The sequence below is a fragment of the Pollicipes pollicipes genome, unplaced genomic scaffold, assembly GCF_011947565.3.
Source record: "Pollicipes pollicipes isolate AB1234 unplaced genomic scaffold, Ppol_2.1 Scaffold_6052;HRSCAF=7182_pilon_pilon_pilon, whole genome shotgun sequence".
NCBI lineage: Eukaryota > Metazoa > Arthropoda > Thecostraca > Pollicipedomorpha > Pollicipedidae > Pollicipes > Pollicipes pollicipes.
The window spans coordinates 20,582,493-20,598,481 of NW_023596805.1; the positions used below are offsets into that span (position 1 = coordinate 20,582,493).

The window sequence follows — 15,989 nt, forward strand, 5'->3', positions numbered from 1 at the left end:
AGCCCCCGCACCCAGCCAGAGCCAGCACGCGAGCCACACACGGCTTCGGAGGCCAGCCGACCCCGACCTTTCTACACGGCGGTCCCGTGAAAACTCAGTGGACGGCAAGCCACATGCCTCAAATCGTGCTTCGCGTTTACGATTCGGTGACGCACATGGCATTGTAGCAGGGACGAACTCCACGATGGAAGTCTGGTGGCCCGGTGGTTTGTGGGCCTGTCTAGTAGTCTATGGACCTGCCTGGTGGTCTGCGGATCTTCCTGGTGGTCTGTAGACCTGCCTGGTGGTCTGTGGTCTGTGGACCTGCCTTGTGGTCCGTGGACCTGCCTGGTGGTCTGTGGTCTGTGGCCTGCCTGGTGGTCTGTGGGCCTGCCTGATGGCCTGTGAGCCTGCAGGTGGTCTGTGGCCTGCCTGGCAGACTGCGGCCGGCCGACCTTGACCTGCTAACTGACCTTCGAGGTTGTTGAGCATCATGGTGAGCAGCCGCTGGGTGCCGTTCTGCTCCTGGTACACCGTCATTATCTCCGACCCCAGCGGGTTACCCTGCCGGCGACGCGGGCGCTCTGTCACACCCCGCTGCACTGCCGGTCAAGCTCGCTGTCACCGCCATCAGCGGGCGCTCTGTCACACCCCGCTGCACCGCCGGTCAAGCCCACTGTCACCGCCACCAGCGGGCGCTCTGTCACACCCCGCTGTACCGCCGATCAAGCTCACTGTCACCGCCACCAACTTGTCAACTAAAAACAACTCGTCTATAGATAATTATACGTAGGTTCGTAGATTCAGATGACAGTTCGTGGATTCAGGTTCGTAGACAACAGATGGCGCAGGATGGAAACGTTGACGTAGGTCATATTACTCTATCCAGGCTACGATTTTCAGCTGACCGGTCCACACTACCGACACCACTCTGGCTGTGCCAGAATCTGATTTCAGACCTATCTCTCATCGACCTATCTGTAAAACGGCCCTGGGTTCTCACGTAGCCGGGTGGCTGCCTCTAAAGCGCGGACATGGACACATCTTGATTTAATATCAACAAGAAGGGCACCATTTTGTAGAAAGTTGCGTGTTTACAAGCAACAATGGACATGGACACAGAATAGGCCGATTATACAGGGGTATACACACTTTTATACCTTTTTATACACTTTTTGTTGGTACCAGAACAGGGACGATGGAAGTGCTCCCAGTTTGGGGTCCCGGGATCTATCATTGTTACCTCTTTTCAGTCAACGGATAGTTAACATTGGCCCTGTTTTGAGAAAGCCAATATAATTTTTAAAGAGTTAGGAGTCTCAGTCCCTTCTGGCTCCCCATTTGGCATGCCTCAGTCAGAGGAAATACAAGTTTTTACAACAACAAAAAACTGTTGCAACTGACAGCGCCACCAGCATTTAATGGAGATATAGTTGGATAGTTGGAATTTTAACGGTGCTTACATAACCCTCGAGTCTAGTGGGTATTGCAGGACCATAATGTGGTTGATAAGTGCACCATTCGTGACAGACGCGTGGCGTTCCACTCAGCAGTGACGAGCGCGTGGAAACACCTGCCAGGCACCCAATTGTAAATATTAGGCAACGATCTTCGGCTAACAGTACACTGGTGGTGCTGATGGTATCAGGACATGCTGTTTGGCATGTCTGTGGTGTATGACTTTTAACTCCTTAGAGCAAATATGCGGTTCATCCAGGTGAAAGTTTCAGCTGCCAAGCGCTCACTTCTGAGTCGAAGACAACGATATTCGACATGCAGTTACGCTTTTAAACTTGTACTGGTGGTATCACAGCATGCTGTATGACTTGACTGTGGTGCGTGAATTTTAATAAAAGCGAAAGGAAAATGTGTGAGTTGTCCTGGGTGACTTTTATGATTTTGTGGCTGAGAACCGTGAGTCGTGGTCTTGTACGTCTGAAAAATCGGTGACAAACAGCATCCTAGGTACAGTGTTTTCAAAAGAATAGATGAAAAAAGTAACCAGACCTCAGGCCCACGGTCTACTAAACAACCAGAGGGAGCCAGGACCCAGGGTTTTGTTCTGTCGAAAGAACCCGTGGCAACCAGAAGTCAGCGTTATCTTTTATCGAAGGAGCCGGTCGGAGCCAGGAACCAAAACTGGGGGCCACGCCCCGTCTGGCAGTGGTACACACGGCAGGCGCCCCCCCCCCCCCCTCCGGGAGTGCTGAGCTGTCCGCCAGGTCATGTGAGCAGATCTACTGACCTTTCGCCGGGGTCGCACCGTGCTGGGTGAGACGCTGTCTTTATTTATTTTAACTGCGAATACGAATGCGAATACGAATACGAATACGACCCTAGCTTGACGGATGATGATGATAATGTGGGCCTTGACGGATGATGACGATGATGTGGGCCCTGACAGATGATGATGATGTGGGCCCTGACGGATGATGATAATGTGGGCCCTGACGGATGATGATGATGTGGGCCTTGACGGATGATGATGATGATGTGGGCCTTGCCGATGATGATGATGATGTGGGCCTTGACGGATGATGACGATGATGTGGGCCTTCGAGCACGCCGATCGCCCTGGCCATATGGCGCCCATGGCTTACTCCTTATCCAACAGACCAGTGATAACAGTAGGTGGCCCTTCCATGCCTCCGATGACCACGGTTCCGGATATGGATACTCTGTTTTGGCATAGGGACCCCGGGTGCCGATGGTGTAGTGGTTAACACGCCTACGTTAACCACTGCGCATCTAGGAAACCAGAGGTACGGGGTTCGATTCCCTGCGGCGCCTAGTCTTCCTGCAAGGGTGGGAGGCAAGCTACGTCATATAATCTCAGCAGGTGAATGTGTCGCAAAACCCCAATGACGGCGACGATAACGAGGACTCCTGGCTACATTTGGAAGCCCTCCTCTGTGAGCTGGAAGCATTCTATTTTGGCTTAGGAAGCCACTCACGCATCAGGCTCTTTTCTGGAGCAAGAGGCCCTGCTTTAGAAAAGCAAGACCCTCTGCTGGATAATCAGACGGCCCGCATTCCGGGTATAACTAGGATACGATGCATGTAACAATTTGATTAAGAGGCACACACCCATGGTCCTCTTGAATACGATTGCCCAGGATGTGCCCCCGTGAAGAGGCCCCCTGGAAGAACGGATCGACCCACACGCCTTGGCTTACCTTTAGCCCGAGAACCTGCAGCTGAAACAGCTTGCCGAGCTCGTAAGGGAGAATCCGCAGGAGATTGTGGTTCAGGTGCAGCTCCCTGGAACGACACGGCAAAAGCATGACGATCCCGCCCCATTGTCCAGCTCCCTGAAACGGCAGGAACATGACAATCCCGACCGATTGTCCAGCTCCCTGAAACGGCAGGAACACGACAATCACGCGCCAGGGCCGTGCCTCCTCTGCCTTGCCAACTCTTGGATATTGCACTCGACTTGATGAAGCCCATCCAAAGCTTGTCCACATCCAAACGAACATTTCAATATGAGCCAATTTTATCCTTACCACGACAGCACAGCTGTCTAAACGTGCTCTGCAAGACCAGCGCTTTCATTGCATGGCTACGGACAGCACGTTGCTGACAAGTACCGTTTTAGATAACATTGCTTCACAAGCACTGCGTCAGCCATCATCACCAACTAAGTCTAGGCAATGGACGGGCTAAAGTTACCCTGACGTGTTGAATGCACACCTCTAAATGCTCTTATGCCACGCCGCACGACGCCCCACTCCATGCGCTTATACCGCGCGGTGTTCTTGTTTGCCGCCCTGCGGGTTTCTGACTCCTTTCAGCCCATCGGTCGAGACGTGGGTTACTTATGGATGATGCTCAAAGGGACGCGTGGATACGGCGTGTCCAAAGCGTGACCTGAGCTTCCACAACGTACCGGACGTGGCGCACAATGCGCAAGTTCTCTGGCCTAAGCTGTGCCAAACTAAGTCGGCGACAGCAGCTGACGATAACACCCTGGATGTAGTGGAAAATCAAGGCGGCGATTTACAGCGAAGAAACGTGAACTTTCGCGGCGACGGACGTTTTGGACGACCGCGACCAAATTGCTGTAAACTACGCCAATGTTTTGGATGGGTGTTGGTCGCCATCTGGGCTTTCCATCTAAGTCCACTTCATGGCCCCGGCTTGCTCTGTGAAGGCGTCAGCGAGTTGTGTTCAAGATATTTTTCCGAAAGCGCGACATGGGTCGCTTCCGGGTTGATTGCGGGTGCCGCGATGAGTCTTGAGGTGTTGGCCCGGCTGAATGGTTCATCGTCATGGGGCTGTACGACACACTCCGCTGCTGACGCTGTAGGGCGTCACCTGCCTCTCGCCCTGACCGTGTCCACCACCACGCTGGCGGCAGGTGATTTGTAGGCGGTGCCTGCACCTGCGCGGTGCGTCAGTCACAGTTTCACGAGCGCGAGAGCTCGTCGCCTCAGTAGGCATTAATTCACACCTTTGCCTATACGATTGCCCGTCCTTTTCGGCGCCGTAACGTGCTGACCGCGGTTCGCTGTGGGCCCCACTGCCGAGCTACGCACCAAGTATCGAAACACGCTCGGCGAATTTCGTCAATTTGCGAATTTCGCGCTTCCCATGCCGGACCAGTGGGACACGTCTGCACGCGCCGACGACACACCGTCCGTCAGACCGGCACCGGATTTCCCACGGTGAGCTGTCCCGGCCGGCCGTGCCGCGCGCCAAACTTCACGTGGGCAGGTGGCGCCAGCAGCGCGCCGAGTGCAAATGAGTGCAGCGGAAACGCATTTTGTGCGTCAGACCGTCCGAATTCCGAAACCACGTCATTAATAGTGTAAGGCCAGCCATTGCGCATTACACAATGTGTGCGACGACACCGCTTTGATTTTCGGGCATTCATGGTCTGCGCATTGCACAGCGTCGTGCTAGGTTATTTGAGAAACACGCCACTTTGTGCTATGAAATTCAACTTCATGCCGCATTATGCAGCTTATCTGCGCTTGTTTTCAGTTCAAACTAACCTGGGTATATTTAGCTTCTAGTTTTTCTTAATAGAAATTCTGGAAGTTCCCCGATGGCAAGTTCTGCAACGCCAGAGCTGGCCGCTGCCGCACCGGGATCATTTTTGGATGGAGGGGGGGGGGGGGGGGGGGGGGGAGTATTGGGGGTGCGTCCCCAAACCATCCACTTCCGAGTCTTGCCGCAGTGCGTTCCATGCGGTCTATCGGCGTCGTAAAATATGTCGTAAAATATGTCGTATATATGTCGTAAACGTAGCTGTGTAATACCATTCACCAGCACCTTGAGGGAGTTCATATTCACAGATAAACCAAAAGGCTACTGCTTGCACGCAAACTACATTAACTTCAGTCCCTAGAAACCTTTGCCGGGGGGGGGAGGGGGGGGGGCTGTGATGAAGCGGTTGGGAACTCCTTCCACTGATCTGGATGTAAATCTGGTTTTTCAGACATTTATGACACAAATATCATTGATGGCTTCTTTGTGAAGCGATCACCTATTTAGAATCCAAATGGACCAACCTAAATTCAGAGGAGAGCAGAACACTGCAATGTAGTCTAGAGGGATCAACGTAACGGAGGCTGGCTGACGTTCTACAACAAAATTTTGAAGAAAAAAATTGCCATTCTGATCGTATCGTCACACAACATGTTCATTACATCAATCGCTGCAGGGAAAAATCCAGCTTGTTAAAAAACAAACAACGTAGACAGCACCTTAAAACAAAAGTATCCGCTTCTACACTATCAAACTACCATCCTCTGGTTCTCCTTCCTGCACATAGAAATGATTGAAAAGCTGAGTTTAGAAACAAATTTCGCTATCTTAGTGAAACGAACCTTTTGGCTGAGAAGCAGGCTGGGTTCCGCCCAAAGCAAGCACTAAGGTACATGATACAGCTCGCACTCTTCACACACAACTGAATGCGCATCCGGACAATGACCTTGACTTAACTGCTGTCTATTTGGACATTAGGGGTGTCTTCGCATCGACCCGAACGACACAGAATATATGCCGTCGACGTCATTCACGGCGTCATACCCCATACTCGGCACCTTTTGGTATTCGCGGCGACCCAGACGACACAGATTATAAGTGACGTCACGTGGAATCTTTGCCGGCTGCACATAATCCTTTTCCGTTACTTTATCGCATAGGGGCAGAAACGACTCGACAGATTCAATGAAAACCTAATTCGCCCCCCCCCCCCCCCCCGATCGGGCATGGATGAGTAAAAGGTGTGCTACACAGCAAAACGTGTGCTACACATTACAAACAACATAACGTTAGTTTACACCGTTAGGAGCACGCGTAGCAGGCGCAGACGTAAATGATAATGTTCACGTGCGCAGTTATTGTCACGGAAGTTACGAAGACTAACAAAACGTGTCACACTGGACACGCCCGACAAAGTATCCAGGTGACGCCACGTAGAGTACAACACCCCCGGCGCGCTCCAAAAACGCCCTGGCAATATCATTTTCTAGCTTTACTTTGGCACAATATGGCACGGAGAACTTGTGGTCACTGTAACATTAATCATATGACATACAGGGATCGCTGTTGCAATGACTACAGTCATACATTAAGGATTGGTCACGGGTGCTTAGGATTGTTCTTTCAGAACTCATATTTCAAATTTCGACTCTAAATTTCTAAAACTTTCAATTCCCCACATCGGAATGCTCTCAGGGCTCTCGGGAACTTTTGGCAATCAATTCTTTGAACAAGCCTTGAGGTGACCTACACCAGCACAACGTATTCCGCTGATGACGCAGCGCTGCCGTGTTGTGTGGTGCGGCGTGAACACGTTGTGGACACGCCGTGGACACGGTGTCGATTAAGGGATTCCGTGTGATGTGGACAGCAAGATCCACGCTGAAAGATCGGGGTGATAACGTGCAGCTGGAAGATGGGGGGACAATCACATTCAATCCGAGTAAAGCGTCCAACAATCATTAACATCGTGAGTAGTTAGACTGACCCATCACATATTTTTGATGGTTCGATTTTGATAGCTCGGGTTCGATCAGTAAAAAAACTGTAAACATTTAGAGCTTGACGTGTCCACGGATCTCCAGTTAAAGAGCAGGCAAACGACATGGTTATCATGCCAAACAGAGCACTGTCTTCCCTGCACCCGGTCAGCCGGCTTCTTCTTCGGACTCGCCTGAACAACATCTATGAAACCTGCACGCTCCTAAATTCGACGGCGGCGGCACAATCTACGATAGACCGCTGTCTGCCGAAGACCCACTAAGACTGGAAAGACCTCACGGTTGGTAACTGACTGCAAACGTCGAATCCCTTCATGCGAGCTGTCGCGCGACCCTGGGGTGGGACAATCTCCAGCACGAGACGACTGATCCCTAAACTTGATGCGCGTCTTCAGATCACTGGACTCCAGATGTGATACTCCTGCACACGTCAAGAAGCTTTACCGGGACAAAGAGGAACCCGGAACGGGTGAGTACTGCGGAGATCGACAACCTTGACCAGACCACCTCACAGACTAACATCGCTTACGCAGTCACTCATCCGACTGAACAGAAGACTGAAACACCATCCGAATACGGTGAGCACCCAACAATCCCTCATAACGATTAAGGACATTCACAAGAGGACGACGAGCTGACAGGAAGTACTGTCATCCTGCTGCACAGGCACACAAACAGGGAACATATGCCACGAGACATTGAGGTTTGGTGTCGCCGAGATAAACGCTTTCAATCCAACCCAGTCACCTCGCGGCGCTCCCAGCTGCCCCTGCGGCTTCAGACGAAGGAAACGTCCTGCATCCTACTGCGGACTGTTCCATCCACGGACAACCGCGGCGAAACGGCGCATCGCGCGCTATACAACATATAGCCACCATTCACAGACGCAGAGGCCGATCATCCTGCGCGGCGGTGGGCTGAGGGCTGGGACTATGCAGGCTACGGCTGTCTTGCTTCAAACCTCTGTCAGACACTTCGGAAGAATACGTGAGAACTGAACCGCTTGTCCGCCACCACTGCCGCCAATGAACGGGTACCCTGTGCGAACAGCTGGGGGAGCTGGTGTGGACACGCATGTGTTTTCAGATAGATCCTGCTTTAGCCAGCAATCTGCTACTCACACGAAACAGCGGAGAGACGCCGCGCTTTTGCACCAACGCCGACGAATTGCCAGCAACACGGCACGTGTTCAGGTTTTGTTAAATGCCCGACACGACAAGACACAACCAAGGGTGGCATGCTGGTGACGCCGCACCGCCGAAAGGGCGCCGCGCCCACTCACCGCATGTTGACCAGATCGCCCAGCTCGGCCGGCACCCCGCCGCAGCTTGTTGTTGGAGATGTCCAGGTAGGAGAGCTGAGTCAGGTGGCAGATCTCGGACGGCAGGCACACCAGCGAGTTCTCGCCTCATGTACAGCGCCGTCAGGTGCTTCAGACGCCACACCGTCGGGCTGATGTTACGCACCATGCCTGCAATCACCGCCATGGCGCACGGCGATCAGCGTCATCGCCACAACGATTGCGCACGTTACAACGCATGTAATGCCATCGGGCCCGCCTTCGAGACAGACAGACATGCCTACAAAGCGTAGGATGATTGCCATTTGTTGGCGGCCGTGGATCCGAGAAGGTGGTGCACGGGACAGTCCTGGCGAGGAGGCGGTGCACGGCACAGTCCTGGGGAGGAGGCGGTGCACAGCACAGTCTTGGGGAGGAGGCGGTGCACCGCACAGCCCTGGCGAGGAGGCGGTGCACGGCACAGTCCTGGGGAGGAGGCGGTGCATACCAGTCCTGGCGAGGAGGCGGTGCACGGCACAGTCCTGGGGAGGAGGCGGTGCACCGCACAGTCTTGGGGAGGAGGCGGTTGCATACCAGTCCTGGGGAGGAGGCGGGTGCACCGCACAGTCCTGGGGAGGAGGCGGTGCATACCAGTCCTGGGGAGGAGGCGGTGCACCGCACAGCCCTGGGGAGGAGGCGGTGCATACCAGTCCTGGGGAGGAGGCGGTGCACCGCACAGTCCTGGGGAGGAGGCGGTGCACAGCACAGTCTTGGGAGGAGGCGGTGCACGGCACAGTCCTGGGGAGGAGGCGGTGCACCGCACAGTCTTGGGGAGGAGGCGGTGCATACCAGTCCGGGGAGGAGGCGGTGCACCGCACAGCCCTGGGGAGGAGGCGGTGCACCGCACAGCCCTGGGGAGGATGTTGGGGTGCATGGCACAGTCCTGGGGAGGAGTAGTGACACTTGACGACACCACACATTGATCGCCACGTCGAGCTGCGATGTTTGCTTTTCCGACGGACGCACTTGTGACGCTCCACCCTGAAAGCCAGCCTTCGACGATCTACGGACCGCGGTCGGTTGTGACGTGTCGCATGATCACCCGGCCCGCTAGTTCAGTGTGACGGTCGCATGATCACTCGGGCCCGCAGTCAGTGTGACGTGTCGCATGATCACCCTGCCCGCAGTCAGTGTGACGTGTCGCATGATCACCCGGCCTGCAGTCGGTGAGACGTGTCGCATGATCACCCGACCCGCAGTCGGTGTGACGTGTCGCATGCTTCTAACATGGCCGAGCCACTCTCAGCGCCGGACACAGGCCAGTGCACCAAAGGCCAAGGCGACACACTCGAACCATGGACATGCCAAAAGTGCCGCCGGAAAGCGACAGGGGAGACATTTTAAGATCCGCCGCTTCTCTGATCAGTCTGTCTCAACACGAAACAAGCTTCTGCATGCTAGTGCGGGATGCTGTGCAGCGCATCAGTTCGGCAAGGGATCCATGCTGAGAAGGCTGTCGTGAAAACGACGAAGGCCACTTCTCCACGAGATGTCGCATCCATAGAGCTCCGCCGATCGCTGGTCCGAGCTTTCTCCAAAACCAGCGAAGAAAAAAGCTAGGAATTAGTTCTTCACGTCCTGCATTTTAATGGTTGTTTTTCTGTCCTTTGAAGGGACTGAGTGCTTATCGCCACTGGCCGTATGTGGGCAGATACTTTTTCTGAAGCGTACTCCTAAAAATGCTGCGCTGCGAAACCGACTGAGTCTAAGCAAGCTAGTGAGAAACCAGTAGAAAGCTAGTGAGAAAAGACTGACTGTACACTGCAGTCTACAGCAAGCTAGTCAGAAATTTCTGAGTGTCCGAAAACTTGTCAAAACGTGCTACAACGGGTGGGGTGAAAGATCGAAGTACCGCTCCATTTATCATAATAAACATGGTCCGAAAGCTGGTTGATTCCCTGTTCCACAAGTCCATTTGAATACCTCGAGTGTCGCTGTCTACCAAGCAACAACTCTGAACTTTAAGACATGAGAAATTATAATGTGCTTCCCTTTATCATACACGCCATCTTTCTTTTAACAGAGTACCCACTGACATTGCAAAAATTCTGCAAATTCCTGTCCGTACTCCACGGACGGTGGAAGGCTGGTACCAACAGGAATTGCCTCCACTAAAACCACTCTATAGTCCTTAGTGTTATGGCTTCAGACAAAGCTTGGTAGTATCAATATTTTCCTTCCTTGAGATTTGATGGGATTAAAAAAGCTTTTTGGAATAACTTTTGACCTAGACCTGGAGGGACTCATATTAACACTCTCAAAAGACCAAGCCAAAATATATTTATGCCAGACTGACTTGTTGAAGACTTTTGCAGTGAATGGTGCAACACATTCTCCTTGTTTGGCACATTTCTTCCACTGTTAATTTTATCTTTAAACACAATACTGTCGAACTCTCGCATGGGTGCTATGAGGGGTGTATGGTAGTAGTTTTGTTCTACATGTGGGAGCATTTTAAGCTACCGTGACAGCTAAAGAAGAGGAAATATTCAAACGTGATGCATTATATCACTGTTTACACCCATCAACGAGACTAATTTCACTGCTAAGTTTCTCTCGTCAGCCAGGCTCTTCCAAGCTCCTACTCGCCCTGCACCCCGCACACAGGGCACACGCCATTCTCGCATGATAGGTGCCTCACAACCGGCACTCACCCGTGATCTCGAGCTCCTGCCAGTGGCTCTTCCGACCCGAAGCCAGGTCCTCCGCTGACATGAAGGTGGGAGTGCGCCGCCCGCATCCCGGCTTCTCCTGCTTGTCTTTGCCGTTGTTGCCTCTTATCATCGCACCCTGCCAGCGGCCCAGGAGACAAGCTGGTCAACAAAAGGGGTCCCACCGCAGCCAAGAACTTCACAGACTCGACAAGTAGGGAGACAGACTCGTCAATGGAAGAGGTCCCACCGCGGCCTGCGGCTTCACAGACCAGACAAGCTGGGAGACAGACTGGCCAGCAGAAAAGGTCCCACCAAAGCCTTGGGTTGCACATGTTATGGTCAGATTCGCGCCGCGCATATTCGTTAAAGAGGTCAACTCCATGCTTTTCCCAGATCACCAATTGGGTGAACACCATGCAGAGAATCTGCCATAAAATGAACTGTCCACATGGTGTCCTGTTTGACAGATTACATCATTGTCTGCAAAGGGAACATACCATCAAACAACAATCTAGGCTGCTATCCTGTTGTACCTCTGACCTAAGGTCACCAACATATCACAAGCAAGGCTCATCTCATGGACCAATATTCTTTCCCGCTGCTGTGCCCCAAACACCATTCATACCAATGAGTAAACATTGTTATTCATTATCAAAAACAAGCTCAAAGTCTTCACAGCTTCACAGTGCTGTGACATAATTGTAGCAAACGCTAAATGGTTGTTGCAAAACATGTGCAATGACTGGTCACTTGACATACCTAATTTTATTTTTCATTAATTTAATTTATCAAATTAATTATTTCATTTCATCATCTCCTGCCGCCTCAGAAACATCATGGGGAGAGACATCTTCCATCACCCCTGAATTCTTCATTCAACTGAGTGCCACGCTGCAAGGTGCCTTGACTGTATGAAATTGGAGTTGGCATGTGCAGTGCGTGTGGGTCAGAGTCCCAAGTAAAGGGCTTAGATGGCTTATCAGAAAGCCTTCTAGCTATAGGTCAAAATGATAAGGATGACAACATGCAATCATGTCATAGTATTGCATTGTACACTAAAATATATTGCACTTTGACAAAATGATTCAGACAAAGTACTAGCATGACAGATGAAGCAATTGTTCACACTTTTGTCATCATGTGGTGTGTATGTACATATAATATGTGTTAGTTTGTGCACAGTGTGCATACTAACACACCAGATGAGGGCAATAGTCCAAATCATTGCTCCATCTATGGTACTACAAAAGATGAAATTGGAAGGTGAAAAAGTTGTGCATAACTGTTAGTAATATACTGGACTGGAGGTTGATGGGTCTTCATGCACTAAGGTCAACAGGTGCTAAGGTTAGCAGGTTAGGCACTCTGGTGCCAAAGCCTTGTCTTATTCTCAGACAACAAGCTGGCCTTGGTGGTGGTCCACCACTTAGTGACACTCCAGTTAATGACATTTGACTGGTTAAACAGTATTTTTTAGGTCTATATGTGGCACATTACACATGTTCTCATCACTAATATGGTACTGCCATTTTTGCCAACAACCCCCTTCTACTCACAGTCATTTGTGCTTAAGTTTAACCTTTTACACTCTGGCTTCAACATGGAAGTTCTGGGAGCCCAGCATACCACAGTCATTTGAATTATGTCAGTACCCTGGGATATGCCTTCAATTCAAGAAAGCCTACTGGTTATGCTACTGTACATATGACAGGCCTTTCAGGAGTTGCTGGTCAGAGGCAATTGACAGCTGGTGCCAGTCAAAACATGTAGTATGGATATGATTTTACATATGTATGTCTATTGGGATGTTAACCAATCTGCCACACTACAGTCAAATGCTCAGTGCTCTACTGACCACCAGACAGGAATCCATATGATTTTTAACATTAGGATGGTATGAGAAATGACCTGCTTAATACAAAAACAAACTGCAGGCATATAAAGAGGAAGTATATTCAACCCATATCATTGATCAAATTAGGTTCACAGAAGATAACACAGTGGTAATAGCCCTATTCCTTGGAGAAAACCAAGGAGAACATGGATATAGATGGGTGACCCATCTATATCACCATTCTCCTACGTTTTGTGTGGAATAAGGCTGTAACTACTGTGCTTTCTATGTGAATAATGTTCCTCACAAATGCACTGAACAGTGCAGATTAGCAGGGCATAATAATTTAACAAATAAAACAGCCAATACAGTTTTGACAAAACAGCCCAGCCAAAGGCCATCAGAAAAGACAGATTCAACAATTGTGTGGTCATGAAAACTGGATTTGACAAACAAGTGATTTTGAAGCTCCTGGAACTGGTGAGTGACAGCAAGAATATGCTGTCCGATCTCTGACAAGGCTGTACTGCTTTATCTCACAACATATTTCCTCCCTCATTGGTTTGTTTTACATCATCATTCTGGCATGTGAGAGCAATACCTTCCATCCCTTACACTGAGAATGTGTTTCCGAACAATCCTGGGAAGTGATGAGCATTGAATGCAATAAAAATAGTTTGGCACTCTTTGTGCGAAATCATTTCTAACATTAGAACTAACAATAGTGACTCAGTTGAATCAGAAAGACATTTCTTGTAAGATCTGAATTACTGAATTCTAATCATCCACTACTATAATCTATTGTTGCCAAATATTTCATGGTGGGTACAGATGACGGTGACATAAAGGATGACTGCAAACAAGCAAAGATAAATATCATTGATGTGAACAAAAACCAATGCACAAAGCCCAAGACAAAATCATGCCTAGGAAATCTTTACAAAAAAATAACAAATTTAGACTTCCATGATCATATTTTTGATACTGACCTTGATTATGAGCATGGAATCATCCAACATGACTTTCTCATCAAAAAGACGGAGGCACATACAGGCAAACACCTGTTTGCTGGAGCTTTAGTCTAATTGGAACTGACCTGACATGGTTTAGCCTTAGAATTGATAGCTTTAATTCTTACCAAATTAATTCAGAATTGAATTAAGCCAATTAAAAATGTTTTGCCAGCAGCTTCATATGCAAAATCTTCACAAACTGTTCATCATGATGCCAAGGAGCAGGATGATACTTTGTACAGCTCAAAAGTGTTAAGGACAGTAGCAGATCAGGAATGGCATGCCACAAACATTCATTTAGTTAGTTAAATATCAGAAATATGAATTGACAAGGACAGACATGCAAAACTTTCCATATCTGCCATTTGAAGCCCACAAGTCTTAGCTGTCATGCTGCAACTTCTTCAGGATAAGAATTCTCAAGTTTTGATAAATGAAATAGATGAACATACATCACAAAAAATGCAAGACATATTTTAGATGCACATTCACATATTCTCAATTCTTACATATCAAGAGATGCTGTTCTCAAAGATGCATCAGAGGATATAATCACCATCACTCCTGAAACAATTGTGCTTTAAGGGTTCCATGACTTGAAAATATTTAAAAAAGAGCAAATATAAAGAAATGAACTCACTTATAACTATTTGTATATTTCTAACTGGAAAAGACTTCCAATCATAACACAATTTCTCTTTTTACTCATACTCTGCTGAAACGCTAAGTGTTTGACCATCACCATCCAATGCATGCAAAAACTAGGTAAGGGAGCAAATGCTCCAAGTTCCCATTTCCCCTTGAATTTTCCACAAAAGCAAGACACCTCCAAAGAAATTCAGCACTCCGCCACCCCATACAAGATGCAGCCTTCAAGACATCCATCCACTGCACAGGATACCTACGTGAAATCAGCGCACTAAGCCTTGCAATTATGTGTGCCAAACTGCACTCAGTCTTCAAAAGTATTTATATGACACAAATTTTCCTCAACAAATAGCTCTCTATGCTCTTGCATTGACATTAATTATGTGCCTAGCTCTGAGCACAAAGATTTCTCACTTACGTTTCTGAAATGTGTGACGTCGCACCTATACCAGGCATGCTCGACATAATATACAATTTTTGCTGTCTGGCCCAGGGCTTATCTATTTATGCCTCTCAGACATGATGTGTGGCAAACATTGGGAAGTCTCAATGGCAGTGAAACCTTTGAGCCCATGGCAGGGGCAAACATGACAAATGCCATTTGTTTCCATGGAGTCATATGGGCCATGTTAGATGTTTCCCAGATTGAGATAGCTACCACCTCCCTAATTCTGCTATCAATGGTACATCTTAAGTAGGTGCTACAGTACAAGTCACAGTACGAGATGCCACCAATTTCATTTAAGAGCTACCACTTCATCCTCTTTAAATGATAATAATTTCAGGTGCAACACTTCCACACATACATTCAATAAGAAATGACATAAGTGCAATACAATCAAGTAATTTAAAAAAATTCCCACAGGAAAACAAATACTGGAGCCAAATTAATAGCGCAGTCCAAGATGCATTCGACACTCGTAGCGCAAATCAAGCAAATCAAATGTCCAACGACATCGACCTCAACAACAAGTTCTTACCAACGTCATAAATGTAGCCCTATCCCAAGGTGAAAATAAACAGCTTCAGGGATGTTAAAAAGGCTGGAATCCGAAATGTGAGCTGACACGAACGCACGCATTACCCAGACCCGGCTGCCCCCAACAGCAAGTGATAACCGTGCTAACAAAAGCCCGATGCCAGTTTAGTATACGCCTGGGCATGCATTTAGGTTAAGGATGTTTTTCAGGTAAACACAGTTCAGAATAGGCTGTTTTTGGACATTTCGGTTCGTGAGAGTGGTCTTAATTGTAAGGAAAAGGTTTAAAAATGTGCCGTTTTGTTTAAAAGATCGAGAGTTTAAATACCCATTTATTATAGTCTATAGGTTCATGACGTCAAAGCAGCGACTGAATCCAATTCAAGTAAGGGACTATGCACCTTAGGGCTTACCAAGGCCAGACCCTGCTATTTTCAAGGCGCCACGCATCACGTACACCAACTGGCGGAGTAATGGGGTGGGGGTGTCCGTGCCCTGGCCTTTTCAGTGATAAACCCATCCACCGCGTGCATGCTTACGTGATTGGGTGC

The 15,989-nt window shown here is 49.2% G+C and overlaps 1 pseudogene; it reads right to left on the reverse strand.

The window, feature by feature from the left end:
* Window positions 1-228: 228 nt before the first annotated feature.
* LOC119104335 (CCR4-NOT transcription complex subunit 6-like) lies at window positions 229-15,526 on the reverse strand (annotated as a pseudogene).
* Window positions 15,527-15,989: the final 463 nt, after the last annotated feature.